We start from the raw sequence: 26,743 nt of genomic DNA, 5'->3' as shown, positions 1-26,743 counted from the left end.
GGCCCATTAGCTCAGTTGGTTAGAGCGTCGTGCTAATAACGCGAAGGTCGCGGGTTCGATCCCCTCATGGGCCAGCGAATATATTTTATTTTTCAAAGGCCTGTAAAGATAGGACAATAACTTATATGGGATTATAATATAATAATACAAATTTTACCTTTAATGGAAGGAATGATATTTCTAATTTTAATTAGAAATATCATCTCTTCACGAGACACAGTAAAAATTGTGTCTCGCGATTTTCACATCCACATGCACATTTTCCCCATGACATTTATTTATATTTCTGGTACCTTCCACACATAGAGACAATATTTTATATATCTGTGAAGATCATATTTTGTATATCTTCGAACCCTTATACAAAATTACATAAATTGAATTCTTTCTTCTGGTCCGAAACCATGAGTTAGAGAGTTTATCAGATACTTACCCTCATATGTAGTGAATGAAGTGTACAATAACGTCCGATTATTTTACAGCGGGTTAATTTTGCCAATCCTAGAACAAGTGCCAACATGAAGTCCTTCTGTTGACACCCCTTATAGGTCAATAGTTTGAAACCTGTGCATATGATATGAAGAAAAATTAGTATTTGATTTGTTTTTAAACATTGCATAGTCACTTCTTCTACATGACACCATTAGTGTATGATATTTACTTTTCGGAAAATCTGTCGGCCAAATGGACTGATCACATCTCAAAATTGTAGCCCTCACATTTTTTTGATTTTCCATTTCATATCATGAGTTTAAAAAAAATACCGTTAGCATCTCGTAACATTGTCTATTGTTTTACAATGTGATTAATTTGTCTTCCGAATTCGTTTAACATCAAATTAATAGTTAAATACAGTCGTTTGAAAATTCATCCGAAAATGTAAAATGTTTGAAAATTCATCCGAAATATTAGTTTCAAATTTTTAGTTTCAATTAAACCAGCGTTCGCTTATCCGAATTCGACTGTATATTGGCATTGAATTATTTATTAATATCTTTAGAGTTCATTTAAGATCAGTGTTGGACATAACTAAAGACTAAGTGTGGGAGAGCGAAAGTGAGAGAAAATCATCGAAAAGAGAGAAAAAAGGTTAATAAGAGTTTAGCCATCACCGATATCGTATTATTTTGTGAATGAGTGTTTTAGAACCTACAGAAGGAAAAGTTATCCACTTCCGAAATATGAAGGTGATTTCTATATGCCCGGCTAGCTCAGTCGGTAGAGCATGAGACTCTTAATCTCAGGGTCGTGGGTTCGAGCCCCACGTTGGGCGCAGTTATCTTTTTTTTGTCTCCCTCTCTATTAAAAATGACAAACAAAATTATACAATACCTTATTTGTTTACATATGTATAAAAAATAAAATAAAAATATGTATAAAATTGAAAGTTATATTTCTTACGTGTTAATCGAACAGGAAATGTGGCCAATAGACCAAATATTTCGAATTGGTATTCAAACGACGGAAAATTTCAATTTAAAATTTAACTTTATTATGATGATGAAACAATTTTTTAAAATCAAAACCTACCACGAATGTCGGCCCATTAGCTCAGTTGGTTAGAGCGTCGTGCTAATAACGCGAAGGTCGCGGGTTCGATCCCCTCATGGGCCACAAATACGAATCTTTTGTTCGTAAAATATTAGAATTTAATTCGGCGGTTTATTTGGGTAGACCATCACCACCGACCTCTGCTTGGAGTAATCTAAATTTAGATATTTGGGATAGAAAGTTCTAGAACATTCTGGAATCTTCTTCTCGTATTCAGAGTAAGGTCACTAAAAATGTGGACGTCGTCGAATGAACCTTCCTTCATCCTTCATCAATATTTGCCGATTTGTAAAATAATTCGTGTTTTGCTGTTATTAGTAGAAAATCCGCGTATTTCTTCTAGGAGATGAATTTTCTGTAATAAGTAATAAATTTGTAACAATAGAGAGAGGTGTATGAGAATATATTCCTCGATTGACCACTTGGTGATAATTAGACCTCGGATTTTGCATATTTGCATATTTTTTAATAATGAAGATATCGAAATTCTGATTGGACACAAATTCGTTTCAAAGGATTTAGAATTATTTGAAGGGTTCATATTTTTTAATTTTTTGCATATTTGCATATTTTGCATATGCACGAGATATGCAAAAAATATGCAAAATATGCAAAAAATATGCAAAATATGCAAAAAATATGCAAAATATGCAAAATATATGCAACATATGCAAAAAATATGCAAAATATGCAAAATATATGCAAAATATGCAAAAAATATGCAAAATATGCTAGGTCGATATGCAATAAATATGCAAAATATATGCATAAAATATGCAAAATATATGCAAAAATATGCAAAATATGCAAAATATGCAAAATATGCAAAAATATGCAAAATATGCAAAAATATGCAAAATATATGCAAAATATATGCAAAATATGCAAACATATGCAAAATATGCAAAAATATGCAAAATATATGCAAAATATATGCAAAATATATGCAAAATATGCAAACATATGCAAAATATATGCAAAATATGCAAACATATGCAAAATATGCAAAAATATGCAAACATATGCAAAATATGCAAAATATGCAAAAATATGCAAAATATGCAAAAATATGCAAAAATATGCAAAATTATGCAAAATATGCAAAATATATGCAAAATATGCAAACATATGCAAAATATGCAAAAATATGCAAAATATGCAAAATATATGCAAAATATGCAAAATATGCAAAAATATGCAAACATATGCAAACATATGCAAACATATGCAAAATATGCAAAAATATGCAAAATATGCAAAATATGCAAAAATATGCAAAATATGCAAACATATGCAAACATATGCAAAATATGCAAAAATATGCAAAATATGCAAAATATGCAAAATATGCAAAATATGCAAAAATATGCAAAATATGCAAAAATATGCAAAATATATGCAAAATATGCAAAATATATGCAAAATATGCAAACATATGCAAAATATGCAAAAATATGCAAAATATATGCAAAATATGCAAAATATGCAAAAATATGCAAACATATGCAAACATATGCAAAAATATGCAAAATATGCAAAAATATGCAAAATATGCAAAAATATGCAAAATATATGCAAAATATATGCAAAATATGCAAACATATGCAAAAATATGCAAAATATATGCAAAATATGCAAAAATATGCAAAATATGCAAAAATATGCAAAATATATGCAAAATATATGCAAAATATGCAAACATATGCAAAATATGCAAAAATATGCAAAATATATGCAAAATATATGCAAAATATGCAAAAATATGCAAAATATGCAATATATGCATATATTTTGCATATTTTGCATATATTTTGCATATTTTTGCATATATTTTGCATATTTTTGCATATTTTGCATATTTTTGTATATTTTGCATATTTTTGCATATTTTGCATATTTTTGCATATTTTGCATATTTTTGCGCATATTTTGCATATTTTTTGCATATTTTTGCATATTTTGCATATTTTGCATATGTTTGCATATTTTTGCATATTTTGCATATTTTTGCATATTTTGCATATATTTTGCATATTTTGCATATATTTTGCATAATTTTGCATATATTTTGCATATTTTTGCATATTTTGCATATTTTTGCATATTTTGCATATTTTGCATATGTTTGCATATTTTTGCATATTTTGCATATATTTTGCATATGTTTGCATATTTTGCATATATTTTGCATATGTTTGCATATTTTGCATATTTTGCATATATTTTGCATATTTTTGCATATGTTTGCATATTTTTGCATATTTTTGCATATTTTGCATATGTTTGCATATTTTGCATATATTTTGCATATGTTTGCATATTTTGCATATTTTGCATATATTTTGCATATTTTTGCATATTTTTGCATATTTTGCATATTTTGCATATTTTGCATATGTTTGTATATTTTGTATATTTTGCATATTTTTGCATATTTTGCATATTTTGCATATTTTGCATATTTTTGTATATTTTGAATATTTTTGCATATTTTGCATATTTTTGCATATTTTGCATATTTTGCATATTTTTGCATATTTTGCATATCGACAATGCATATTTTGTATATTTTTTGCATATATTTATCGCATATCGACCTAGCATACCGTGCATATTTTTTGCATATTTTGCATATTTTTGCATATTTTGCATATTTTTTGCATATTTTGCATATTTTTTGCATATTTTGCATATTTTTTGCATATTTTGCATATTTTTTGCATATATTTTGCATATTTTTTGCATATATTTTGCATATTTTTTGCATATTTTTTGCATATTTTTGACATGACCCCAAATATCGATCAATTAAAGCATGAAACGCCTAAATACAAAATTTGAGTCCAATCGGATAAAGCATAAAAAATATGCAAAAATCCGAGGTCTAGTGATAATAAATAATACGAGGACTACTATATGTTTATTTCTGTTCTAGTAATGAAAGTGCCTGCATTTACTGCTTTTTAGAATATTCTATGAGACTTTAAAACAATTATCGAAGTTTTTTTCCCACACCAATTGTGATATATCCAAATATAACTTTAGGACGCTTCAGCATATTCTAATGATGAAAATATTTGATCACGATTTTTTACTTATGTGTTTGAAAAAAGGAGACATTAGATGTCAAGACGGGGCTATAAGGTGAATACTCTATCAATTCCACGTTTTGGCCGAATACCTGCTTCCACGAACAATTTTCCTTGATATGATTTGACTTCAAAGATCTACACGATCGATTTTTGCATTGTTTTAGATTTTACGCCTAGATCCATAATTTGACACATATGACGACCTTATGAGTTCATTTTGAAGCACTTTGATCGTAGGTTTTCAAACTGTCTTTACACCAATAGAGGCAAGCCTTTTTTGACCTATTTTAAAGCCACGTTTCCATGCAATATAAAGTCTATGCTGGCGGATGGAATGATTTCCCCCAAAAACTTTATGGATTTAGTTTCATAGACGTAAAATGAAAAAATTATTGCTGTACTAATTTTATTACCTGTTTTGTAGATAAGAACTAACCACAATGAATATAACTTATTTTAGATATTTGTAAATATAGACTATTTGTTGTGTTGCGTACACAAATAACATTTTCTATTTACAAAACTACGCGGGCAAGGTATTAGATTTTTTATTATCACACCTACACATATATAGATATGATCCGTTGTCTACCTGCGATATATCAATGTAATTCCGACACATTAGAAATTTTGAAAATCCGACAAGGAAATATGCCCGGCTAGCTCAGTCGGTAGAGCATGAGACTCTTAATCTCAGGGTCGTGGGTTCGAGCCCCACGTTGGGCGCAGCAATATTTTTTCCACAATAACTAAGTTTTCCCACAATTTTCCAACTTTCCAGACTAGAACAGTGGAAAATTTAACGAATTTTTCAAGTGGCCCATTAGCTCAGTTGGTTAGAGCGTCGTGCTAATAACGCGAAGGTCGCGGGTTCGATCCCCTCATGGGCCAATAAATACAAATTTTTATACTAATTAACTCCATATTCATAGAGAAAAGAGTAATAAAAATGTCTAGATTCTAGAAAATTCCAAATGTTTCGAAAATTTTCTCCAAAGGAAGTAAAGTCGCTCCTTAAGGAAATAATGTTGCAAAAGTATTGCAATTTAAAAGACGACACTATGTTTCATTTTATTTTTCCTCGATCTGGGACCTCATATTTTTTTGCGAAAGGTTTGTATCTCTAGAATCCTCCAGAATATTTATTAATCATGAAATGTTATAAATAAGATGATCGATTGAACTCACACTAATGCACGAATAATTAAAAAGTCCGATATCTTTATATGCCCGGCTAGCTCAGTCGGTAGAGCATGAGACTCTTAATTTCAGGGTCGTGGGTTCGAGCCCCACGTTGGGCGCACTATAACTTTTTTGGGGTCTATTTAATTTGATCTATAGACTTTTAATATGATGAATACCATTTAATAGGAACATATTTCATTCAATTGACACCATAGAAGATCTGAAACTGTTATCCTTCGATTTACGTATTTTGATATGTAATTTTCAACACACATATATTTTATGAATTCCTGTAGAAGGATATCTTCGTATGGCCCATTAGCTCAGTTGGTTAGAGCGTCGTGCTAATAACGCGAAGGTCGCGGGTTCGATCCCCTCATGGGCCAATAAATCGGTTTTTGATGAGTTTTCAATAGACGGGGTTATATCATAGACCCCTTTAATTTCCAGATCCACCAGTTGATATATGGTGGACCTTTAATATATAATATATAGCATATTATATATGTCGGAAATATTGTATCAACATACCACCGGACTTTTGTAATAAATCGGGGTTTCTTCGGAATTTTCAAAATTCATGCTTCCTAAATCAGATAATTCCTAATTACTCAAGATCGTTAAAAAAAACCCCATAGGAGATATAATACTAAAGTGGTCAAAATCAGGCTCTCCATACCTCCCTTCATTTTGATCGCAGTAAAAGATTTTCCCGTTTTTTTTTTAAGAAGAAACATTTTTCAAAATGCCGTCATTACAAATAGCGATCATGCGACGTATATATGCCCGGCTAGCTCAGTCGGTAGAGCATGAGACTCTTAATCTCAGGGTCGTGGGTTCGAGCCCCACGTTGGGCGCAGATATTGTTTTTGTAGCCCTAGATGTCCACAATTTGCTATAGCCCCAAAATGCAGTCCTGTCCGATCTACGTTGAGGCGTTTTCTCACTCGAAACATTCTGTGTCTGATAAAATCATGATAGAGCTCGCAATGTTTAACATAGGGATTGAAATTGGGATTGGATGAAATAATTAATGAAGTCTGCTCTCAGGCATAACGTAGTCTCTCTCTACAATTCAAACTTCGATTATGCGGATGATATGTATATGCATTGTCTCATACAAGATATCAAAAATACAGTACACATTCGAATACCTGGAGAGACTGGCTCGCAATGTTAGACATGAGATTAAAATACATGAAAATAAACAAGACCAGTACAGGAAGCACTGTAACATATCTGTGAGGGTGAAAAACAAATTTGCAGAAATACAGGTCAATACAGGTCCAGCTCAATACAGGTCCAGCTCAATTTTAGTTCATTTATTATCCTGTGTTGTTGAGGGGATTATAATTCTTTGCCCAAAAAATTCTATATGTCTACGTTTTGGTACATCTCCAAAATCTTTAAACCGCATTTTCCTACCACAGTGGCATTCCGTATGGCATAGTCTTTATATAAAGGCCCCGGCTATTTTCGATATGTTGAAGATTTTCTAACTTGTAATTTACTTGTCCGCAAAGTAGTATTTCGTTTTCACAGAGCATAATACTACCCTCAGTCCATGGTTTGACATATCCCCTTTATAAGTGTCCCGATCGATTTTATGCATTTCGAATGACCACTGAAGGGCATAAAAAATTCGATCCAGTCGAATTGTTTATGAATATTTTCAAGGACTTTTTATAAGCGCGGATTTTATAAGATTATTTTTTCAAAAACTTTATACAAGCGAAGATTTTTTAAGAACATTTTTCAAGATTATCTTCAAGCGCTTATTTCTTTAAGGTTTCATTTTTAAGATCGCTACGTCATAGATGATGGGGTTTCTTTTAGAGAAGAGATCGACTATTGATGAATTATATGTCCTAGTTTACTGTATATGTTCCCAAGGTGTTAGAAATATTGAATAACAATGGGTTAATATGCCCGGCTAGCTCAGTCGGTAGAGCATGAGACTCTTAATCTCAGGGTCGTGGGTTCGAGCCCCACGTTGGGCGCAGCAATTTTTTTATTACTATATTTTTCAATAATTATAAATTTTAGGGCAATGCTCATTACTCAGTCCTCATATGGCCCATTAGCTCAGTTGGTTAGAGCGTCGTGCTAATAACGCGAAGGTCGCGGGTTCGATCCCCTCATGGGCCAGAAGTTCGTTTTTAGAGAGATTTCCAAATAAAAATTACAATTGTGCCAAATATAAGAAAAAATATAACGGGTAATACGGACGTATATATATTCAAATATCGCCTGATATTGGATATATAATCCCGGCCGCGACCATACACAGAATTTTATACCTCCTAATAATTAGGAAATTAAGGTTCTGAACTGCTGAATCGCGATCTGGACATGCATTTCCGATAAATTATAATAACGTTATACAGTAAAATCTCCATAATCAAATGATTGAAGACCTAAATCCGGATTGCCAAATTTTCTGGATTATCAAGATTTTTAATAAATTGGTAATTGGTAATGTTTTTATTAAAAAATAAATCCAAATTGTAGAATACGCGATAAGTTGTGAAATGGTGTCCGGATTACCCGACGATTGTATACCAATCGATCTATATGTGTCATAATCGGTTAATATACATATATAGATTAAAATTCTTGAGGTCTAAAGAAAAAAAGTCGTGAGACCTCTGGTAAAGATTTTTCCATTGATCCATAGATGATGTATGAAATATATTATTGAAAAATGACAATTGGATACAGTTTTATTGTATCGAACTTTTGTAACGTTTAGGAATACATTTTGCCTAGTAATCCAGATTTTACTGTATTATGTTTTGCCTAAGATTAAATCGATCGATAAATCGGATATATTTTGTACGATCGTCGGATATATGCCCGGCTAGCTCAGTCGGTAGAGCATGAGACTCTTAATCTCAGGGTCGTGGGTTCGAGCCCCACGTTGGGCGCAGTTATCTTTTTATCCTCCCTTCTATCTTTTAAAGTAAGTAAGTAATTTATTTACACATAACATTGTAATTATATTTTTGATACGTGTTAATCGGAAAGTAAATACTGTCTAAATATTTGGAATTAATATTTAACATCGGAAAACTCCATCTAAGTTTTACAAATAAATCTTTTTGTTCTGTGTTGTTTTGTTCGACCTTTTGATTCTTATATAATAAAACAATATATTTTTTTCGAGCTTGAGGTCTTTTTTATTTTTCAGGATCAATATTTCGCAATTGTTTTAAATTGCATCTTCAGGATAATCTACAAACAATTTTGAAATTAATGACATTAATTATACAGAATGAAGTGACCAAATCGCTTACAAATAAACTAGTGTCAAGTTTACTTAAAACTATGATAGACTTCACTATCGTCGTCGGATGTAAATATTGCACTGAGTTTATTTTAGTTTATTGCACGATCTCTCTTTCTGTGTAAGGTGTCTGTAACAGTAAGCTGCGTTGTCTGTGTCGCTCTTAAAATTAATTCTCTTTGTTGTTGATAGGTTGTTTATGTGTAGCATTTCCAATGTAAGTCTCCTATTGTAATTGTTTTCTGTTTGAAGTATTTGTACTTTATCAAAGTTTGGTCTATGGTTGTTGTTCTTACAGTGTTCTGCAAGTGCTGTTTTTTGTGTATTATTCTGATTCCTTAATTTAATGTCAGATTTGTGTGCCGATAATCTGGTTTTTAATTTATTTTTTGTGGTTCCAACATACACCTGTTTACATTTTTCTTCATCGTTTCCATCACATTCTATTTTATAGATAACATTGTGTTTTTCCAATCTTTGTATCTTGCTTTTCGTGTTGGAAAATAACGTTTTTAGCGTATTATTTGTTTTTTGGGCCACCTTATATTTTTCTTTATCAAATAAATTTGCATTCTGAAATCTTTCTGAAATTATTGGGATATAAATCATTGATTTGTAAGTTCTTTCCTCCTCAGTTCGTGGCTGTTTCCTTCGTAGTGTCTGATTATTTAGTATTCTTTTGATTACGTTGGCTGGAAAATTGTTATTTGATAGAATTTCTCTAATTTTAATTTTGTTGGTTTCGTGGAACTTTTCATCGCTTATTTTTAAAATTCTGTTTGCTAAGTTGTTTGCCGTGTTCATTATTATCTGCTTTGGGTGTTTTGAAAAAAAGTTTATGATCCTCCCCGATGCCGTGGGTTTTTGGTACCAGTCTAGTTCTAATTTACCCTTATTTTGATACACCAACGTGTCCAAATACGGTAAGCAGCCGTTGTTCTCTTTCTCCATTGTGAACTTTATATTGTTGTTGTAGCTGTTTAAAATAGTCAAGGTATCTGTTATTGCATCTTCCCCCAGTATCACAAAAAGATCGTCAACATATTTGGTTACTAGTGTAGGTTTCGTCGTTAGTTGTTCCATACAGGTGTCAAGAAGTTTCTCCATCACTATATCAGCTACAATTGGAGAAGCTGGTGAACCCATTGGCAGTCCTTTTTTCTGTTTGTAAACCTTGTCATTATACGTGAAGTAGCGGTTGTCCTTAATGCAAAACGTAAGAATACTGAAAAATAAGCCCTTTGTCATATTAGTGTATTCTCGTATTTCGTCCCATTTTTCTTCTATTATTTTTATTCCTAGGTCTACTGGTATGCTCGGGAACAGTGATATCACATCAAACGATACCATTTTGTCATTCTCACCGACAGTTTAATTTTGTTATCTTCTTTTTAAAGTCAATTGAGTCCCTTACGTTGTATTTTGAGTTAATTGTCAAGTTCTTGAGTATTCTAACCATGTATTTGCAAAGTTGTATGGAAGGTGAGTTTATGGAGGAACATATCGGCCGTAATGGATAATTTTCTTTGTGTATTTTGGGAAGTCCATATAGTCTTGGTGCGGTGGCCACGTCTGATTTAAGTTTTCGTCTCTCTATTGCACAAATTATGTTATTCTTGTATAACTCTTCCACTAGTTCATTGTTCTTTTTAATTAAACTTGTTGTTGGGTCCTTATTAATACGTTGATATGACATCATGTCCGATATTATATTGTTCATTCTTGCTTGATAATCTTCCTTGGTAATTGCCACCGTTACATTGCCTTTATCCGCATTCAATATCAATATGTCGTTGTTATGTTTTAGAAAAGTTCTTGTTTGATCCACTGTGCGGTTAATTACTTTGTCTCTTTCACTTTCTCTCTTCTTGTTCAAATGTGTGTCTATCATTGTTGTAAATTTAGTTCTCAAAATTTCTTGTTGTTCTTTGTCTTTGTTGGTTTGAATGATATCCTCTCCGTCCGCAATGAATTTAAATAAGGGAAAATCTCTCCGCTTTGTTGGTAATCCAAACTTATCGCCAAGTGAGAGAAGCCACTTCGTTAGGAAATTGTATGTTTGTTTTGTTCACAAACCAGTTCTCATTGTACTTTATGTTGAGTTCGTTCATTTGTTGTTGTTTAAGCTTGTAAAATTTTTGTTTTTGGATTTTGTTAGTTTCCTTTTGTATGTTATTTGTTATTTTGTTTTCTTTGCAGATTATGTTGTCTTTCTCCTCTTGTGTTAGATGTTTCTCTAATTCAGTATCTAATGTTTGTATTTCAGTGTTGTGGAATTTAAGTTCTTGGTGTTTTTGTTTTATGACCAAACTAAGTATTTTATTTTGAAAGTTGATTATGTATGTCTCTAATGTTTTTTGAATGTGATGTATACGGGGAAATTTAAAGATATTGTAAATATTTTTTACTGAATTTCTTATGAAATTGGGTATTATACCATTGTTTCGGCATCTGATTAAAAATGTTAGAGAACATTTTGTTTTTGCAGCTTTTACCTTTATGTTTTTGTGTCTGTTTATGGTATGTCTGATATTGTTGTTTTTCTTTATGTTGTTGTAGATCATGTTGATGTTGTATTCTATCTTTCGGCGTGCTCTCCGTATTGTACTTTGTTCTGTGTTGTTTTGTTCGACCTTTTGATTCTTATATAATAAAACAATATATTTTTTTCGAGCTTGAGGTCTTTTTTATTTTTCAGGATCAATATTTCGCAATTGTTTTAAATTGCATCTTCAGGATAATCTACAAACAATTTTGAAATTAATGACATTAATTATACAGAATGAAGTGACCAAATCGCTTACAAATAAACTAGTGTCAAGTTTACTTAAAACTATGATAGACTTCACTATCGTCGTCGGATGTAAATATTGCACTGAGTTTATTTTAGTTTATTGCACGATCTCTCTTTCTGTGTAAGGTGTCTGTAACAGTAAGCTGCGTTGTCTGTGTCGCTCTTAAAATTAATTCTCTTTGTTGTTGATAGGTTGTTTATGTGTAGCATTTCCAATGTAAGTCTCCTATTGTAATTGTTTTCTGTTTGAAGTATTTGTACTTTATCAAAGTTTGGTCTATGGTTGTTGTTCTTACAGTGTTCTGCAAGTGCTGTTTTTTGTGTATTATTCTGATTCCTTAATTTAATGTCAGATTTGTGTGCCGATAATCTGGTTTTTAATTTATTTTTTGTGGTTCCAACATACACCTGTTTACATTTTTCTTCATCGTTTCCGACACAGACAACGCAGCTTACTGTTACAGACACCTTACACAGAAAGAGAGATCGTGCAATAAACTAAAATAAACTCAGTGCAATATTTACATCCGACGACGATAGTGAAGTCTATCATAGTTTTAAGTAAACTTGACACTAGTTTATTTGTAAGCGATTTGGTCACTTCATTCTGTATAATTAATGTCATTAATTTCAAAATTGTTTGTAGATTATCCTGAAGATGCAATTTAAAACAATTGCGAAATATTGATCCTGAAAAATAAAAAAGACCTCAAGCTCGAAAAAATATATTGTTTTATTATATAATAAATCTTTTTTTTAAACAAAGATGGTCCCATAAGCCGGCCCATTAGCTCAGTTGGTTAGAGCGTCGTGCTAATAACGCGAAGGTCGCGGGTTCGATCCCCTCATGGGCCACACAATTGAACCTTTTGTTCGTAAAAAGTTAGAATTTGAATCGGCAATTTTGTGTGTACTTTTCAAAATCATCTAAAATTTAGGGATTTTCAAATAGAAAATTCTAGAACATTCTGGAAATCTTCGCTGGAGAGATATTTACCTTCAGTATATGAAACCCACTAACAAATTATGATGTACCAACGCAGAATTGACCTGGACCCTACCGTCCATAAACAGTTTTGTAGAAGAAGCGAACATTGGAGTGATTATTCCAGAACAAAAACCTTAGTTGGATTTGGATTGACTTCGGAGATTCTTACGCTTAGATCCACGATTAATAGTTCCCATGTGAACTTGTTATAAATGTATTTCAACAGTTCTTTGCTCTAATCGACAAAAGCGTTTCTTAAATTGTGGGGGATCCATCCATTTCATAAGAATAACCTCCAACATATATAATTGCAGTTTTGAACTAATGCATTTCACATTGCATATGAAACAATCCAAAGATATCCAGAAATGGTGCTGGTATAACGGATTTTTGCACAAATGAAGTGTATTCCTAATGCTTTCCTACTCTACGATCTGTCTCCAAAAACGACCAACATCCATTACGAAAGATAAATAGGTTGTGGAACAAAATTTAAGATTCCAACTAACCGACATATGCCCGGCTAGCTCAGTCGGTAGAGCATGAGACTCTTAATCTCAGGGTCGTGGGTTCGAGCCCCACGTTGGGCGCAATATAATTTTTATAGCACTCACAATAGGGTGTATAAAATTTAGCACGAAGGTAGAAGAAACATCTCGAAATATAATGTAATATGTATCGGGATAAAATCATTTGTCGATATATTCAACCGATGTGGGTATTATGAAATAACAGATTTTATGACATTTCACGCAATTATTCCTTTAAAATGATAGTATAAATCTCTATTCATGTTTTTTGTTGTTCATTTTTGAATTAATATTTACGTTTTCAATTAGCATCCATCCATCAAACTACAGACAAACTTTAACACATTCATTAACACTTTCCACATTTTCCCGCAATATTTTAACATGAATTTCCTTTGGTACTGAAAGGGTTAATCTCTGCATTAGTGATTTTATCACATGCCATTTTTGCTATATGGCCCATTAGCTCAGTTGGTTAGAGCGTCGTGCTAATAACGCGAAGGTCGCGGGTTCGATCCCCTCATGGGCCAATAATTCGCTTTTTGAGTACCACAATAAATCCCCAAAATCTTTACAAAAATGTGTATTGAAAAAGAGAAAAGGGAGTGAGGCGGGGCAATCTTTTCTAGAAAATCGACCGTAATGGAAGTTTCTAGAAAAAAAACCTGGATTTATTACGGCACAAAATATTCGATTATATATTCATGATGATGCAAATTTGTTCCATCCAGTACGAGCAACCTAGAAGTCAAAAAATAATGTCTGTGGCCATACAGTCGAAACCGATTATAGAGACACCATTTATAATGACATATCGGTTATAACGATTTATCTAAAAGTCCGGAGAAAATTTCTAATATTTATTTCATATCGCATATAACGACATATAGCTTATAGTCACCAATTTCGCCGGTCCCTTGACCGTTGTTATAGGCGATTTCGACTGTATAATATTCGCGGGATGTTAGCTTATTTTTTTTTGCATCATCATGAATATATAGTCAACGCCCGGTATAAAGAATGATATATTGTCAGGCATATTTGTTACATCGCGATGTTTTTAAGCTGCAATTTTATACGGTCGAAATCACCTATAAGTATAAGCCCTGTATAAGCCCCATCTGCAATGCAGCATAAATAGAACAGAAAAACAACATACTATTCAGAAAAAAGGATCGATATATGCCCGGCTAGCTCAGTCGGTAGAGCATGAGACTCTTAATCTCAGGGTCGTGGGTTCGAGCCCCACGTTGGGCGCAGTACTTTTTTCAATTACACCTGCTTCCCATTATTAAATAATACATGTTTTTACTACTCTATTTCGGGACGCTCTTCAGAATATGCATATTCAGAAATGCAACTTGATAAAATAAGAACTTCGCTTTACTTTAAATTCTTTAACAAATAATTTATATAAGTCTCCTCTTTTATTTTTAAAAGTATGCTGAACCACAGTTAGGAATTTATTACCGTTCTTAAAATTTTGTTTTTTGAAAAATTAATCTAAAATTTGCGTTGGACAAAACAGACTTCATGCACTAATAGGTTAAACATTACATCCTTATTTAAAAAAACGATGTTTTACTATCAGTGCATATTAAAACAAGCAGATATCGGCCCATTAGCTCAGTTGGTTAGAGCGTCGTGCTAATAACGCGAAGGTCGCGGGTTCGATCCCCTCATGGGCCAACGGCAATTTTTTATACTGTAGCACCAGTCCGAAATCATAATAAAAATTTAATAATCGGCACTTTTATAATAATATTAGGGCCTTCCCAATTTGAACCGAATACTCAATTCGCTTCATATGACAGATGTTCTATGAAGTACTAATTCTTTGTGTGTGGTGGGTATTAAAATTATTGGACCAACATTCTCCATATTCTGTCTTGTTTTGGCACAAATACCTTGATGTGCATAGATTGAACCATATCCTCTTAATATTTTTGAAAATATTGACTCTTTGTGGATGAAGTATAGTATGTCGATAGGGTCCATTTTCGTAATCGATTAGATTCGGTTCAATTATTACGATGTGCAAAGTTGGCACCAAATCTGTTTAAAAATGTCGGCCCTTTGTGGTGTAGAAAAGTGAAGGCTTGTGCCGAGAGGATCTAGTTTCGGTAAAAATAGAGGAATTGTTCTACTCTGTTCGTTGAGACTTGATATTCATTCCACTTACCAAAATCTAAATATAAATGAATTCTTTAAAATAGTATGTGGTGGCATACAATGGGTTAATATGCCCGGCTAGCTCAGTCGGTAGAGCATGAGACTCTTAATCTCAGGGTCGTGGGTTCGAGCCCCACGTTGGGCGCACATAACTTTTTTATGTAGACATTCTTTTATAATTTTTATTATTTTAATTTATCAAACCGAATATATTTGCATATAGTATCGGCCCATTAGCTCAGTTGGTTAGAGCGTCGTGCTAATAACGCGAAGGTCGCGGGTTCGATCCCCTCATGGGCCAGAAATTCGTTTTTAATATAACTATTCTGCGATAGATTGCTGAATGGAGATTTACATTTCGATCCATATCCATACTCCTCCTAACAAGCTGCAACTATATTTGTGGAGGACCTATAAACGATTTCGTCTCATAAACTTAACAAGGGATTTCGATATTTGCAGCTATACTTGCATTTCTACAAGAAGCCATGTATAGAATAATATGATGATATTTGGTATGACCTCTCCCCCACTTCTATACAATTTTGTATACCAAAGTCATTCCGATATTAGAAGAAGAAATAATTTTTATGACATTTTCCAAAAAATAAAACTTCCTAGGTTTAATAATACTGATTTGGTTGATGCTGTAAGAGCACAATTTTTTCTAAACATTTATTCGAAATTAAGACATTAATGTGGCATATTGTTCTTTATTTGTAAACAATGGGATAATGGTGCCACAAAGTGTTAATATGCCCGGCTAGCTCAGTCGGTAGAGCATGAGACTCTTAATCTCAGGGTCGTGGGTTCGAGCCCCACGTTGGGCGCACATAACTTTTTTATGTAGGCATTCTTTTATTATTATTATTATTTTAATTTATAAAACCGAATATATTTTCATATAGTATCGGCCCATTAGCTCAGTTGGTTAGAGCGTCGTGCTAATAACGCGAAGGTCGCGGGTTCGATCCCCTCATGGGCCAGCAATTTGTTTTTAAAATTACATTTTGTCCATATCCGTCGTCCTCCAACTAAGCTGCAACTATATTTGTGGAGGACCTATAAACGATTTCGTCTCATAAACTACTTAACAAGGGATTTCGATATTTGCAGCTATACTTGCATTTCTACAAGAAGCCATGTATAGAATAATATGATGATATTTGGTATGACCTCTCCCCAATTGTATACAATTTTGTATACCAAAGTCATTCCGATATTGGAAGAAGAAATAATATTTATGACATTTTCCAAAAAATAAAACTTCCTAGGTTTAATATTACTGCTTTGGTTGATGCTGTAAGCGCACAATTTTTTCTAAACATTTATTCGAAATTGAGACATTAATGTGGCATATTGTTCTTTATTTGTAAACAATGGGATAATGGTGCCACAAAGTGTTAATATGCCCGGCTAGCTCAGTCGGTAGAGCATGAGACTCTTAATCTCAGGGTCGTGGGTTCGAGCCCCACGTTGGGCGCGCATAACTTTTTTGTGTAGGTATTCTTTAATTATTTTTTTAATTTATAAAATCGAATATATTCGCATATAGTGTCGGCCCATTAGCTCAGTTGGTTAGAGCGTCGTGCTAATAACGCGAAGGTCGCGGGTTCGATCCCCTCATGGGCCAGAAATTACGTTTTTTAAGATTCTTTAGTACTTTAATAGGTGTTCTCCCGGTTCTATCAAATAATTCCGTGAATAAAGATTTAGAATAAAATACTAAAACTTGCATACGTTGGTGGGTCTCACATATATCTTGAAGATAATATATACAGGGGAGGGAGACATATACACGGGCGAAATCGCTTATAATGACAGTCAAGGGACCGGCGAAATTAGATAAAAGGCGTGCGTTTTTCGCGACTTTGGGACACCGCTGAGAATGGTTATGGCAATTCTTGCAAATTGCAATATTTTAGTCCAAACCGCTATTAATATATAGAAAATGAAAGTTTGAGAATGTTTTAGGATAAATGTTACTTTTGAAAATGTTTATCCCACAATTACAATGATTTTACAATTGTGGGATATTTTCATTACATCGACTTTGCTTCATAATATAAAAGGAGAAACTAGATATGTGGATAAGTCCTTATACTCCAACCTCCAAGGATCAGATATGATCGTATGGTTTGTCTTTAATTGTTATCAATGTGCTAGCTCATGGTGCCGAGAGCGTTAATATGCCCGGCTAGCTCAGTCGGTAGAGCATGAGACTCTTAATCTCAGGGTCGTGGGTTCGAGCCCCACGTTGGGCGCAATTTGCTTTTTTGTTCATTTGAAAATTGGTAAAAACTACATATGACCTATTTCATTTCTAGAAAGTACGACTAATTCTTCCAATTTATGCCGAATATATTGAAATTACGTTTGACACCGAATGGGTTAATCCGGAAGTATTAATTTTATGGAATTTTTTTTTTTATTTTATGTGATGCCGCTATTACTATATGGCCCATTAGCTCAGTTGGTTAGAGCGTCGTGCTAATAACGCGAAGGTCGCGGGTTCGATCCCCTCATGGGCCAGACATATACATTTTTGTTAATTTAGGAAGATTGATTCTAAAATTACATATCCTGTAACATAAATTTGGAAAAATGATTTCTCATATTCAATATCACAGTTATAATGGAAGATACTTATGTCGGCTAAAATTTGTAATACTCGGGGTTTGAATTAACCCTTTCAGCGCCAGAATTAATGTGGAAAAGCCAGGATTTGGCGCAATGTGAAAATCTGGTCTAATGTGGATTAGTCAGTTCTGAAGCCGCTTTGGTGTGGTCCAATAATGTCATTGACCATTGGTTTCAGTAGTTCACACAGCACGCTGGATGGCACTTTATATGCGATGGGAAGGAGACTAATTCCTCTATAGTTGGCACATATCATCTTGTCTCCTGTTTCCCGTGCACAGGTTCCAATCATCATTCCTCTAGCCAAATTTTACCAATCAGCTGATGTACGATCCTGACAAGCAACTGACCCCCGGCCTTGAATAGTTCTGCTGGTAATGCATCGGCATCTTCTGCTTTATTATTCTTCAGCCGATTATTTGTTATTCTGACTTCATCTTGGCTAGGTGGTATACAATCTAAACCGTCATCTCTTATTTGTTCTAGGGTATCTTCTTCAAGACCACTATTTGATACCAGAAGCTTTGCAAAATGCTCCTCCCAGATACTCAACACGATCCTCACCAGGTTTCCTTCTTTGCCTTCACCAAAGCCTTCGGTTTGGTGTTTTGCTCGTTTGTAAAATTTTCGGACTTCATTCTGACTACATCTCGATGTGCTCAGGCTCACGTTTTTCTTGTTATTTCTTCTTTCTTTTCGAAATACGTTTCTCGGAATAAACTCCCAAAAAATGATGAATCTTCACAATCCAGAATCAATCAATCCGGATTATTGAGATTTTACTGTATTACCAAAGAAGTGAAAGCAAATACATATCATGAAGTTATTCAAGGTTCAGTATATAGCCCTGAATAAAGTTGGGCGGCCCCTTCTGATCTTGAAATATTCCTGATAATGATCTTGTGTTTGGTACTCAGCAGCACGTACATTTATTCTGATAAATATATGCCCGGCTAGCTCAGTCGGTAGAGCATGAGACTCTTAATCTCAGGGTCGTGGGTTCGAGCCCCACGTTGGGCGCAGCTTAACTTTTTTTATGATCAGATCCTAAAAATTCGATTATCCGGGAATCCTCCTTTAATAAATTAATGGAGCAATCTACACCTTCGTAAGTTTGCTTTTTTCCATTATGGACCCGACATTTTTGCGAGATTCTATAGATAAGACAATTTGTGATGATTTTTTTGCAAATCTCATAGACTCTTGACAACTGTAAATGGAATGCTACCATTGAGTTCCAAGTCAAAGCATCAAATGTTCAATTTGTATGTTCATAGCTCAATACAATTTTTTAAGTATCTTTATTATTTATTTTTTTTTCAATGTCATTCACTTTCTGAATTGGTATGTTGGTTCCCCAAGGGTTAATATGCCCGGCTAGCTCAGTCGGTAGAGCATGAGACTCTTAATCTCAGGGTCGCGGGTTCGAGCCCCACGTTGGGCGCAACAATTTTTTTATTAATATATTTTTGCAATAAATAAGAACTTTGGGGTAATGATCATTGCGGAACCATCATATGGCCCATTAGCTCAGTTGGTTAGAGCGTCGTGCTAATAACGCGAAGGTCGCGGGTTCGATCCCCTCATGGGCCAGAAATTCGTTTTTAGACAGATCTCCAAATAAAAATTCGAAGTTGTGTTAAATAGAAGAAAGAAGATAACACAGTGTAGGCGTTTATAATAAAATATCGCCTGATATTGGATATATAATTCCGTCCGACCATGCACTGAATTATAGACCTAATAATTAGATTCTGAAGTGAATCGCGATCTAGCATTGCATATCCGATAAATTATAATAACATTATACAGTAAAATCTTGGTAATTCAGACAATTTAATGCAGACCCCAATCCGGATTGTAAAATATAGTCAAATATCGTCTGATATTGGCTATATAATCGGACGACCATACACAGAAGACATAATAATTAGTAAATTAAATTTCTGAACTGAATTCGATCTGGCTATTCATCTCTTATAAATTATAATAACATTATTATATAGTAAAATCTTGATAATCACGACAAATGATTGCAGACCATAATCCGGATTGACAAGTTGTCCGGATTATCAAGGGTTTAAAATTGATTAAATTAATTTAGTGATGATTTAAATAGGGTAATGTTTTTACTAAAAATTAATAAATGCGAATTATAAAATACGCAATATTTTTTAAGAAAACTTGTAAGGCCTCTGGTCTACGTTTTTTAAAAAAAAAAATCGTGAAAATTCTGGTATAAGCTTTTTCCCGCAGATTCGTAGATGCATGAAATATGTTACTGAAAAATGACAATTGGATACAGTTTGTATCGAACTGTTGTAACGTTTCTGAATAAATAAATTTTGTCTAGTAATCGACACTTTATACAGTAAATGTTTTATCTGGAATTAAATCGAATCTTGATAAATCTGATCGATCGATAAATCGGATATATTTTGTACGACCGTTGGATATATGCCCGGCTAGCTCAGTCGGTAGAGCATGAGACTCTTAATCTCAGGGTCGTGGGTTCGAGCCCCACGTTGGGCGCAATTTCTTTTTTGCGGCCACGCACGTTTTTATAACGATACCGCTAATAACATTTTTCAAAGAAATTAAATACTCTGAGCTATGTATAATATTAATGGTATTTTACTTCAGCCAACCTTGTATTTCATAAATAATATTTTCTTATTGGAATGATTTCATTTTATTTAAAAAATCCGGTATCGGATACCATATAGTATATAGGCCCATTAGCTCAGTTGGTTAGAGCGTCGTGCTAATAACGCGAAGGTCGCGGGTTCGATCCCCTCATGGGCCAGGAATATGTTTTTACTTTCATTGATTCGAAATCTGGTACCACATGAAGAGGAGGGGGTCCGATAAGGTATATTTTCTCTCTTCAACAGTTCTTAACCCATTCTGGTCTATGAAGAAATAATTGGGATTTAATCGAATACACAGTTTGTAAATTTTGTATACCTACCCAACAATGTTGTAAGTGTATTATAGCTCTGCGTTGCCCCAAGAGTTTGTAACATCGCGAAATATTGGTCCTAGACCCACCTTTAAATATACCGTCCGTCGTATCTACACTACCTGCATCAATCTAGACATGTGTGTCCGTCCGTCTGCCCAGTTCAATTTGTAAACACGCTACAGGCCACAGTTATGGAAAAAGTCTAACGAAATTTTGTTTGCAGGGCCGGTTCAGACCAAAGAAGACCCCGAGAATGACGAAACTTTACATCGGAAACTGGATCTGGATAGGGAATAAACATGATTGTGTTGGCGAAGATTGATCAACATTTCGTGGGTCAAATAGACCCAGACTTTTGTGTGAAAATGGCCAAATTTGCATATTATGGCATATATTTAAACCTGAAGGATATAGACCAGAGAAGATGATAGCATATTCAAAAGGTGTTGTTGACCTTCAAATTGATTTGCGTACAGTTATACCTGAATATTACCGGGATCTAATATTATATTGTTTAGTAATATCATTACCACACTAGAGGGCGGAAATGTAGCGCTGTTGGTTAAGAAATTTTGCATGAAGTTCAGGTTATGGTCAAGGACGACGATTATAATTTTCGATAACGATCAGATGATATTTCGGGGTTGAAATATACCAAAAACTTTATTTTTGTATGTTTTCTATTCGCTCTAGCCGCCACAATTATAAGCCGAACATTTCAAGTTTTCCATGGAGAAAGCGATCTGACCGACTAATATCACGAAATATTATGCAGGCTCTACAGAAACTGAGCGCTCAGTGCGCACATAATCTTTTTTGTCCATTTTAAAGTAACCAGGAACTATATATTACAACATTAATATTTCAGATTTTACCCAATGTTTATTCCAAATTTATATCGAATATAATTAAACAGCTTTTGGTACTAAAGGGTTAATTTTTTAATTTAAATATTTTTTTATTAGGGGACGCCATGTGTTATGTGGCCCATTAGCTCAGTTGGTTAGAGCGTCGTGCTAATAACGCGAAGGTCGCGGGTTCGATCCCCTCATGGGCCAAATAATGTTTTTGTGGATATAAAAATATATATCGGATATAAAATGTACGGCAATAGGTTCCATCAGAGGTTAATCAGGGTGTTGTTTAGTTCACGATCTGCTGGAAATCGGATATATATATATATATATATATATATGGGAGCTCGATATCTAAAAATGAACCGATTATCAACGACATTTGTCCAGTGGTAATAATAATCTATACCAAGGGCCATATAAAAATCTTCCGAGTTACATTTTAATAAATTTTTTTAAGTGTATAATTTTTGTCGGTGAGATTATAAATGTTTTCCGGGTTCTTGCAGAGTGGAACCAATTTTTGCAGAAAATTTACTATGCGGTTTTTGGGGGGATTTAGCTTAAATTCTCCACCAAAAAGGGATTCAAGATTCCAAATAATATTCAGCGTGCTCGTAGTCTCAAATATAGTTTTGCTGGTGATTTACGATTCGTCATTACATGGTCATATTTTTAAAACCTTCAAAATACCGGCAATGAGACGGTTCGATCTTTAGTAGTTCTGGGTTCTTAAATCATATGATTTTCTCCTTTTCGTTTAGGTACGTTGAAGTTCTTATGTCAGTTTTCCAATTTGCGCATGTCTGTAATCTGGAATTTAATTTTCTCTAGAGCAATTATAACGACATAGATCTCTTGTAAAGGAAAGGTTCCGACAGTTTGTTAGAAAATTTGAATGCGCACCACATGCTGAATTATATTAAAAGTTATGCACGGCTGAATTTATAATTATGATAGAACATAATTAATAATTATTCTCAACACATACTGTCGTGGTCCTAATTGCATGATTTATAAGTTCCGATGTATGCCCGGCTAGCTCAGTCGGTAGAGCATGAGACTCTTAATCTCAGGGTCGTGGGTTCGAGCCCCACGTTGGGCGCAGTATTTTTTTTCTTAAAGAACCATGACCAGTTAGAACTGATCTTCTTCCTTGGTTTATCGATTGGCAAGACAATAAAATAGTTCTATTGTGGCCCATGAGGGGATCGAACCCGCGACCTTCGCGTTATTAGCACGACGCTCTAACCAACTGAGCTAATGGGCCTGCATACTATTGCGAAAATTACAACATTTTTTTCTTTGAAGTTAAAATGGAAAATTCGTTAAGAATTATATCATTTGACAAATTTGATGGCCAAGCTAACTAGCCGTAATAGTCAAGGGTGTTTAGAAAAGCACGTTCTTTACCAGGACGGGGTTGGCATTCCGTCTTTTCCAGAATGTCTGGACGGAAGCATTGTCGCTTCGTATCGTCATGACATTTCGCTGAATCACTTACAAATCTTGTCAGACTGTTGAAGAATTTCTGTCATAAGTTCCGCCGATATTTTCGAATGGTTTTGGCAACCTTCTTTTATTTTCTATAGCAATCCAAAAACTCTTAAAAAATTATCTGCGCCCAACGTGGGGCTCGAACCCACGACCCTGAGATTAAGAGTCTCATGCTCTACCGACTGAGCTAGCCGGGCATATAATGTCATGTACGCCAACACAACATTCCGCACGCCAGACAAGACATCAATTAGTCACTCACACTATCTGTTGTTGCTTATTAGATGGGTTAATGTCGTGAGAATGACCAACACGCGTTTCCTAGTTTTGCGTTCTTAGAGATTATCAACAAATGAACGAACGAATGTGTGAGTGAGCGAGTTAGCGAATACGTCAGAAGAAGATAATATTTTAATTCTATAAATAGTCATGATGGTTGTTATTGTAAATTGTTTTTTTTATATAATAAAATGATTTATAAATAAAATTATTACAATATAGGGACTTCATGTTGCTCAATTACAAAAGAGATAAATACATACAGTGATGGGAAAAATAAAAGAGACACTCTATTTTTACACCCTCCCCCATGAGGTTGTATTAAATGTGTCATCCCGTCCGACACATCTCGAAGATCCCATAAAGTCTAGAATATACTTTATCAGAATGAAATTCTATATCGATTTAGGCATGTTCTTCCGTCTTAGAAGTATATATTCGTCGATATATGTTTATATTTTGAGATAGACTCCATATAAATGTCCCGACCTATTTTCAGAAGTTGGAATTTTTTAACCAACTTTTCGCATCGAAGCGGCTGTAATGTGACATTACGAGTTCTTGGTATATGAAAAACATCGTTGCAGAAAATGTTCAAAAAAGGTTCATGTTTTGAGATAACCCCCATAGAAAGGTCCCGTCCCTTATTAGATGTTTTCAAGAATTTAGTTGCATTTTCACACAGAAGTGGCTGTAACTCGCTAATTCCGTATGGCGAGAAAACATACTTACTTAACTGGCTTTTGACAGAACTTTCGTTCCATAAGCCGAGCTTAGAAAAGATTTCCAGGCGCGTCGGCGATGTTGTCTTCAACTTGATCTTTCCAACGTATTCTTGGCCTTCCCCTTCTGGGGCATCTTCATCCATTCTCACAACATGACCTAGCCAACGTAGTCGCTGCAGCTCAATACGTCTAACAATGTCGATGTCCGAGAATAGCTGGTACAACCCATGGTTCATTCGACGGCGATATTCACCTTCAACGCAGATCGGCCCATAGATCTTTCGAAGAATTTTTCTCTCAAACACTCCAAGAGCTGCCTCATCTGCTTGCGTAATTACCCATGCTTCAGATTCGTATAACAGCACGGGTAGTATCAGCGTCTTTTAGAGTGTGAGTTTGGTCTGGCGGGAGGTGGCCTTGCTTTTAAGTTGTTTGCTCAGACCATAGTAGCATCGGTTGGCCATCACTAAAAATCATTATCACAGAATATTTTCGATATAGACCCATTTGCTGACATAGCGTCCTTATAAAGATCCGGCCTCGGTATTTTCAAGTTAATGATGTACAGGGACAGCTTCGTATCGAAAATGTTAAATTAGCTTTCATCGGAAAAAATAATATATTTCCAAAATGGATACTTTTGATTAGGATTTAACCCAGATCTTCAGTGTTTACTCTTTATAAACATTTTTTAGTATTATGAATATAAAATTGAACGGGTAGTAGGCACAGTAACTTCAAAATAGAAGACCGTACTGCATTTTGTATACTCGGCATATTTGGATTAATTGAACTCCCAATTTTCGGAAAAAAATGGTAATTGGCCCATGAGGGGATCGAACCCGCGACCTTCGCGTTATTAGCACGACGCTCTAACCAACTGAGCTAATGGGCCACGTGGCACGTTTTCGAAAATAGCTAATTTTTAGAACTGGTGCCAATATTAGAACACTATTCATATTCAAAGTCACCAAATCGAAACCTTCAAGTTCCGATATAATGCTCTTTCCCTGTTAGAAATCTTCGTTGGCGACACTCTCTGAATGTTGGCATTCTGCTGATCATTTCATTAAAATTCATTTCTTATTGTTAAAATAAAAAAAAAAATAAAATAAACAAATCCAATAATATTTGTACGCTATGTGTGTATCTCTGTATGTGTGAATCAGATTTGTGTGTCAATAACACGAACAAGTTTACAAACAAATAAACTTAACGAATGTTCGAAAATACCCCTTAATCATTTATTCTTCCATTATACTCGTATGAACAGTAATCATCATAATTTGCAACCATTTGAACAAACTTGTTGTGTGTATGAGTTGCAATATGGTGTTTAGTTGTATTGTGTCATGTAGATGGCGCCACATGTACTGAATTTTGATGTGAAAATTCGAAGGTGCTATGCTGAAGAAGCTTCGAATTCAGAGGACTCGAAATAATCTATGATCCATAATTTTGCCGTCCTCACCCTTTGCTTTAATAAGTGAATGGGCATATTTTCCATTCAAACACTCCTCAGTCGTCGGATTTGAATCCTACTGAAAACTTATGGAGTATTTTGGAGGAAATATTAGAAGCCATAACATACATATATCGATATCATTCTACATACATATGGACATAAAGAGATACACTAAAGATGCACATTTTTGTCAAACGTATGTTTTACCATTACATAGAGGATATAAATGAAGGGGTGAAGAATTCAAATCTGAAAATAATTTTATTTCTAAAGAATCAAAGTAATATCTTAAAATAAATATATGTATACTTATACATGTTTTAAGAGTATATTTTATATATTTTATTTCTGTAACATCTGTAACATAATACATTAAATTTGTTTTTATTTTACTTACTTTTTGGAGACAGCCATTCCAAAACTTCAACTGCAGGGGATGCCACTGAAAATGTGCTGCTGCTATTTTGAACCCATTTCGGATTTCAGACTTCAGCGAGTCTGTGTCGTCAACTTTTTGAAATGTTTATTAAGTATATTGGAAAAGAAAACCTACCAGACCTTGCTGCGGAACTGTGCACGGGCTCTTATTTCTGGAATAGTCTATTTTATATCATCCCTGTCTAAGTACTGCAAGCTATCAAAAGTAACCTTGGCAGCTACGCAGGAATATTAAAAGTTGAGTCTGTACGATTATACAAATCAAACATATCTTTTAAATAA

The 26,743-nt window shown here is 34.1% G+C and overlaps 32 non-coding genes across 32 annotated transcripts; 29 read left to right on the top strand and 3 right to left on the bottom strand.

Annotated features, from left to right (window-relative positions):
• Nucleotides 1–74, top strand: Trnai-aau (transfer RNA isoleucine (anticodon AAU)). Its single transcript has one exon. It is a non-coding gene; the product is annotated as a tRNA-Ile (tRNA).
• A 1,126-nt stretch (nucleotides 75–1,200) lies between these two features.
• Trnak-cuu (transfer RNA lysine (anticodon CUU)) lies at nucleotides 1,201–1,273 on the top strand. Its single transcript has one exon. It is a non-coding gene; the product is annotated as a tRNA-Lys (tRNA).
• A 267-nt stretch (nucleotides 1,274–1,540) lies between these two features.
• Trnai-aau (transfer RNA isoleucine (anticodon AAU)) lies at nucleotides 1,541–1,614 on the top strand. The gene has a single exon. It is a non-coding gene; the product is annotated as a tRNA-Ile (tRNA).
• A 3,682-nt stretch (nucleotides 1,615–5,296) lies between these two features.
• Nucleotides 5,297–5,369, top strand: Trnak-cuu (transfer RNA lysine (anticodon CUU)). Its single transcript has one exon. It is a non-coding gene; the product is annotated as a tRNA-Lys (tRNA).
• Nucleotides 5,370–5,460: 91 nt separating this feature from the next.
• Nucleotides 5,461–5,534, top strand: Trnai-aau (transfer RNA isoleucine (anticodon AAU)). Its single transcript has one exon. It is a non-coding gene; the product is annotated as a tRNA-Ile (tRNA).
• A 606-nt stretch (nucleotides 5,535–6,140) lies between these two features.
• On the top strand, nucleotides 6,141–6,214 carry Trnai-aau (transfer RNA isoleucine (anticodon AAU)). The gene has a single exon. It is a non-coding gene; the product is annotated as a tRNA-Ile (tRNA).
• Nucleotides 6,215–6,612: 398 nt separating this feature from the next.
• On the top strand, nucleotides 6,613–6,685 carry Trnak-cuu (transfer RNA lysine (anticodon CUU)). The gene has a single exon. It is a non-coding gene; the product is annotated as a tRNA-Lys (tRNA).
• Nucleotides 6,686–7,755: 1,070 nt separating this feature from the next.
• Trnak-cuu (transfer RNA lysine (anticodon CUU)) lies at nucleotides 7,756–7,828 on the top strand. Its single transcript has one exon. It is a non-coding gene; the product is annotated as a tRNA-Lys (tRNA).
• A 74-nt stretch (nucleotides 7,829–7,902) lies between these two features.
• Nucleotides 7,903–7,976, top strand: Trnai-aau (transfer RNA isoleucine (anticodon AAU)). Its single transcript has one exon. It is a non-coding gene; the product is annotated as a tRNA-Ile (tRNA).
• Nucleotides 7,977–8,682: 706 nt separating this feature from the next.
• On the top strand, nucleotides 8,683–8,755 carry Trnak-cuu (transfer RNA lysine (anticodon CUU)). Its single transcript has one exon. It is a non-coding gene; the product is annotated as a tRNA-Lys (tRNA).
• Nucleotides 8,756–12,689: 3,934 nt separating this feature from the next.
• Trnai-aau (transfer RNA isoleucine (anticodon AAU)) lies at nucleotides 12,690–12,763 on the top strand. Its single transcript has one exon. It is a non-coding gene; the product is annotated as a tRNA-Ile (tRNA).
• Nucleotides 12,764–13,413: 650 nt separating this feature from the next.
• Nucleotides 13,414–13,486, top strand: Trnak-cuu (transfer RNA lysine (anticodon CUU)). Its single transcript has one exon. It is a non-coding gene; the product is annotated as a tRNA-Lys (tRNA).
• A 396-nt stretch (nucleotides 13,487–13,882) lies between these two features.
• Nucleotides 13,883–13,956, top strand: Trnai-aau (transfer RNA isoleucine (anticodon AAU)). Its single transcript has one exon. It is a non-coding gene; the product is annotated as a tRNA-Ile (tRNA).
• A 654-nt stretch (nucleotides 13,957–14,610) lies between these two features.
• Trnak-cuu (transfer RNA lysine (anticodon CUU)) lies at nucleotides 14,611–14,683 on the top strand. Its single transcript has one exon. It is a non-coding gene; the product is annotated as a tRNA-Lys (tRNA).
• Nucleotides 14,684–15,041: 358 nt separating this feature from the next.
• On the top strand, nucleotides 15,042–15,115 carry Trnai-aau (transfer RNA isoleucine (anticodon AAU)). Its single transcript has one exon. It is a non-coding gene; the product is annotated as a tRNA-Ile (tRNA).
• Nucleotides 15,116–15,670: 555 nt separating this feature from the next.
• Trnak-cuu (transfer RNA lysine (anticodon CUU)) lies at nucleotides 15,671–15,743 on the top strand. The gene has a single exon. It is a non-coding gene; the product is annotated as a tRNA-Lys (tRNA).
• Nucleotides 15,744–15,825: 82 nt separating this feature from the next.
• Nucleotides 15,826–15,899, top strand: Trnai-aau (transfer RNA isoleucine (anticodon AAU)). Its single transcript has one exon. It is a non-coding gene; the product is annotated as a tRNA-Ile (tRNA).
• Nucleotides 15,900–16,355: 456 nt separating this feature from the next.
• Nucleotides 16,356–16,428, top strand: Trnak-cuu (transfer RNA lysine (anticodon CUU)). Its single transcript has one exon. It is a non-coding gene; the product is annotated as a tRNA-Lys (tRNA).
• An 82-nt stretch (nucleotides 16,429–16,510) lies between these two features.
• On the top strand, nucleotides 16,511–16,584 carry Trnai-aau (transfer RNA isoleucine (anticodon AAU)). The gene has a single exon. It is a non-coding gene; the product is annotated as a tRNA-Ile (tRNA).
• A 424-nt stretch (nucleotides 16,585–17,008) lies between these two features.
• On the top strand, nucleotides 17,009–17,081 carry Trnak-cuu (transfer RNA lysine (anticodon CUU)). Its single transcript has one exon. It is a non-coding gene; the product is annotated as a tRNA-Lys (tRNA).
• A 76-nt stretch (nucleotides 17,082–17,157) lies between these two features.
• On the top strand, nucleotides 17,158–17,231 carry Trnai-aau (transfer RNA isoleucine (anticodon AAU)). The gene has a single exon. It is a non-coding gene; the product is annotated as a tRNA-Ile (tRNA).
• Nucleotides 17,232–17,789: 558 nt separating this feature from the next.
• On the top strand, nucleotides 17,790–17,862 carry Trnak-cuu (transfer RNA lysine (anticodon CUU)). The gene has a single exon. It is a non-coding gene; the product is annotated as a tRNA-Lys (tRNA).
• A 194-nt stretch (nucleotides 17,863–18,056) lies between these two features.
• Trnai-aau (transfer RNA isoleucine (anticodon AAU)) lies at nucleotides 18,057–18,130 on the top strand. The gene has a single exon. It is a non-coding gene; the product is annotated as a tRNA-Ile (tRNA).
• A 1,055-nt stretch (nucleotides 18,131–19,185) lies between these two features.
• Nucleotides 19,186–19,258, top strand: Trnak-cuu (transfer RNA lysine (anticodon CUU)). Its single transcript has one exon. It is a non-coding gene; the product is annotated as a tRNA-Lys (tRNA).
• A 499-nt stretch (nucleotides 19,259–19,757) lies between these two features.
• Trnai-aau (transfer RNA isoleucine (anticodon AAU)) lies at nucleotides 19,758–19,831 on the top strand. Its single transcript has one exon. It is a non-coding gene; the product is annotated as a tRNA-Ile (tRNA).
• An 866-nt stretch (nucleotides 19,832–20,697) lies between these two features.
• On the top strand, nucleotides 20,698–20,770 carry Trnak-cuu (transfer RNA lysine (anticodon CUU)). Its single transcript has one exon. It is a non-coding gene; the product is annotated as a tRNA-Lys (tRNA).
• A 200-nt stretch (nucleotides 20,771–20,970) lies between these two features.
• On the top strand, nucleotides 20,971–21,044 carry Trnai-aau (transfer RNA isoleucine (anticodon AAU)). The gene has a single exon. It is a non-coding gene; the product is annotated as a tRNA-Ile (tRNA).
• Nucleotides 21,045–22,187: 1,143 nt separating this feature from the next.
• Nucleotides 22,188–22,261, top strand: Trnai-aau (transfer RNA isoleucine (anticodon AAU)). The gene has a single exon. It is a non-coding gene; the product is annotated as a tRNA-Ile (tRNA).
• An 828-nt stretch (nucleotides 22,262–23,089) lies between these two features.
• Trnak-cuu (transfer RNA lysine (anticodon CUU)) lies at nucleotides 23,090–23,162 on the top strand. Its single transcript has one exon. It is a non-coding gene; the product is annotated as a tRNA-Lys (tRNA).
• A 91-nt stretch (nucleotides 23,163–23,253) lies between these two features.
• Trnai-aau (transfer RNA isoleucine (anticodon AAU)) lies at nucleotides 23,254–23,327 on the bottom strand. The gene has a single exon. It is a non-coding gene; the product is annotated as a tRNA-Ile (tRNA).
• A 351-nt stretch (nucleotides 23,328–23,678) lies between these two features.
• Trnak-cuu (transfer RNA lysine (anticodon CUU)) lies at nucleotides 23,679–23,751 on the bottom strand. The gene has a single exon. It is a non-coding gene; the product is annotated as a tRNA-Lys (tRNA).
• A 1,628-nt stretch (nucleotides 23,752–25,379) lies between these two features.
• On the bottom strand, nucleotides 25,380–25,453 carry Trnai-aau (transfer RNA isoleucine (anticodon AAU)). The gene has a single exon. It is a non-coding gene; the product is annotated as a tRNA-Ile (tRNA).
• Between the last annotated feature and the right edge of the window lie 1,290 nt (nucleotides 25,454–26,743).

The sequence above is a fragment of the Musca vetustissima genome, unplaced genomic scaffold (assembly GCF_032173495.1).
Source record: "Musca vetustissima isolate MV318-11 ecotype Yass unplaced genomic scaffold, APGP_CSIRO_Mvet_v1 utg33813, whole genome shotgun sequence".
NCBI lineage: Eukaryota > Metazoa > Arthropoda > Insecta > Diptera > Muscidae > Musca > Musca vetustissima.
Note: the sequence above shows the minus strand (reverse complement) of the source record. Positions and strands in the feature narration are given on the sequence as shown.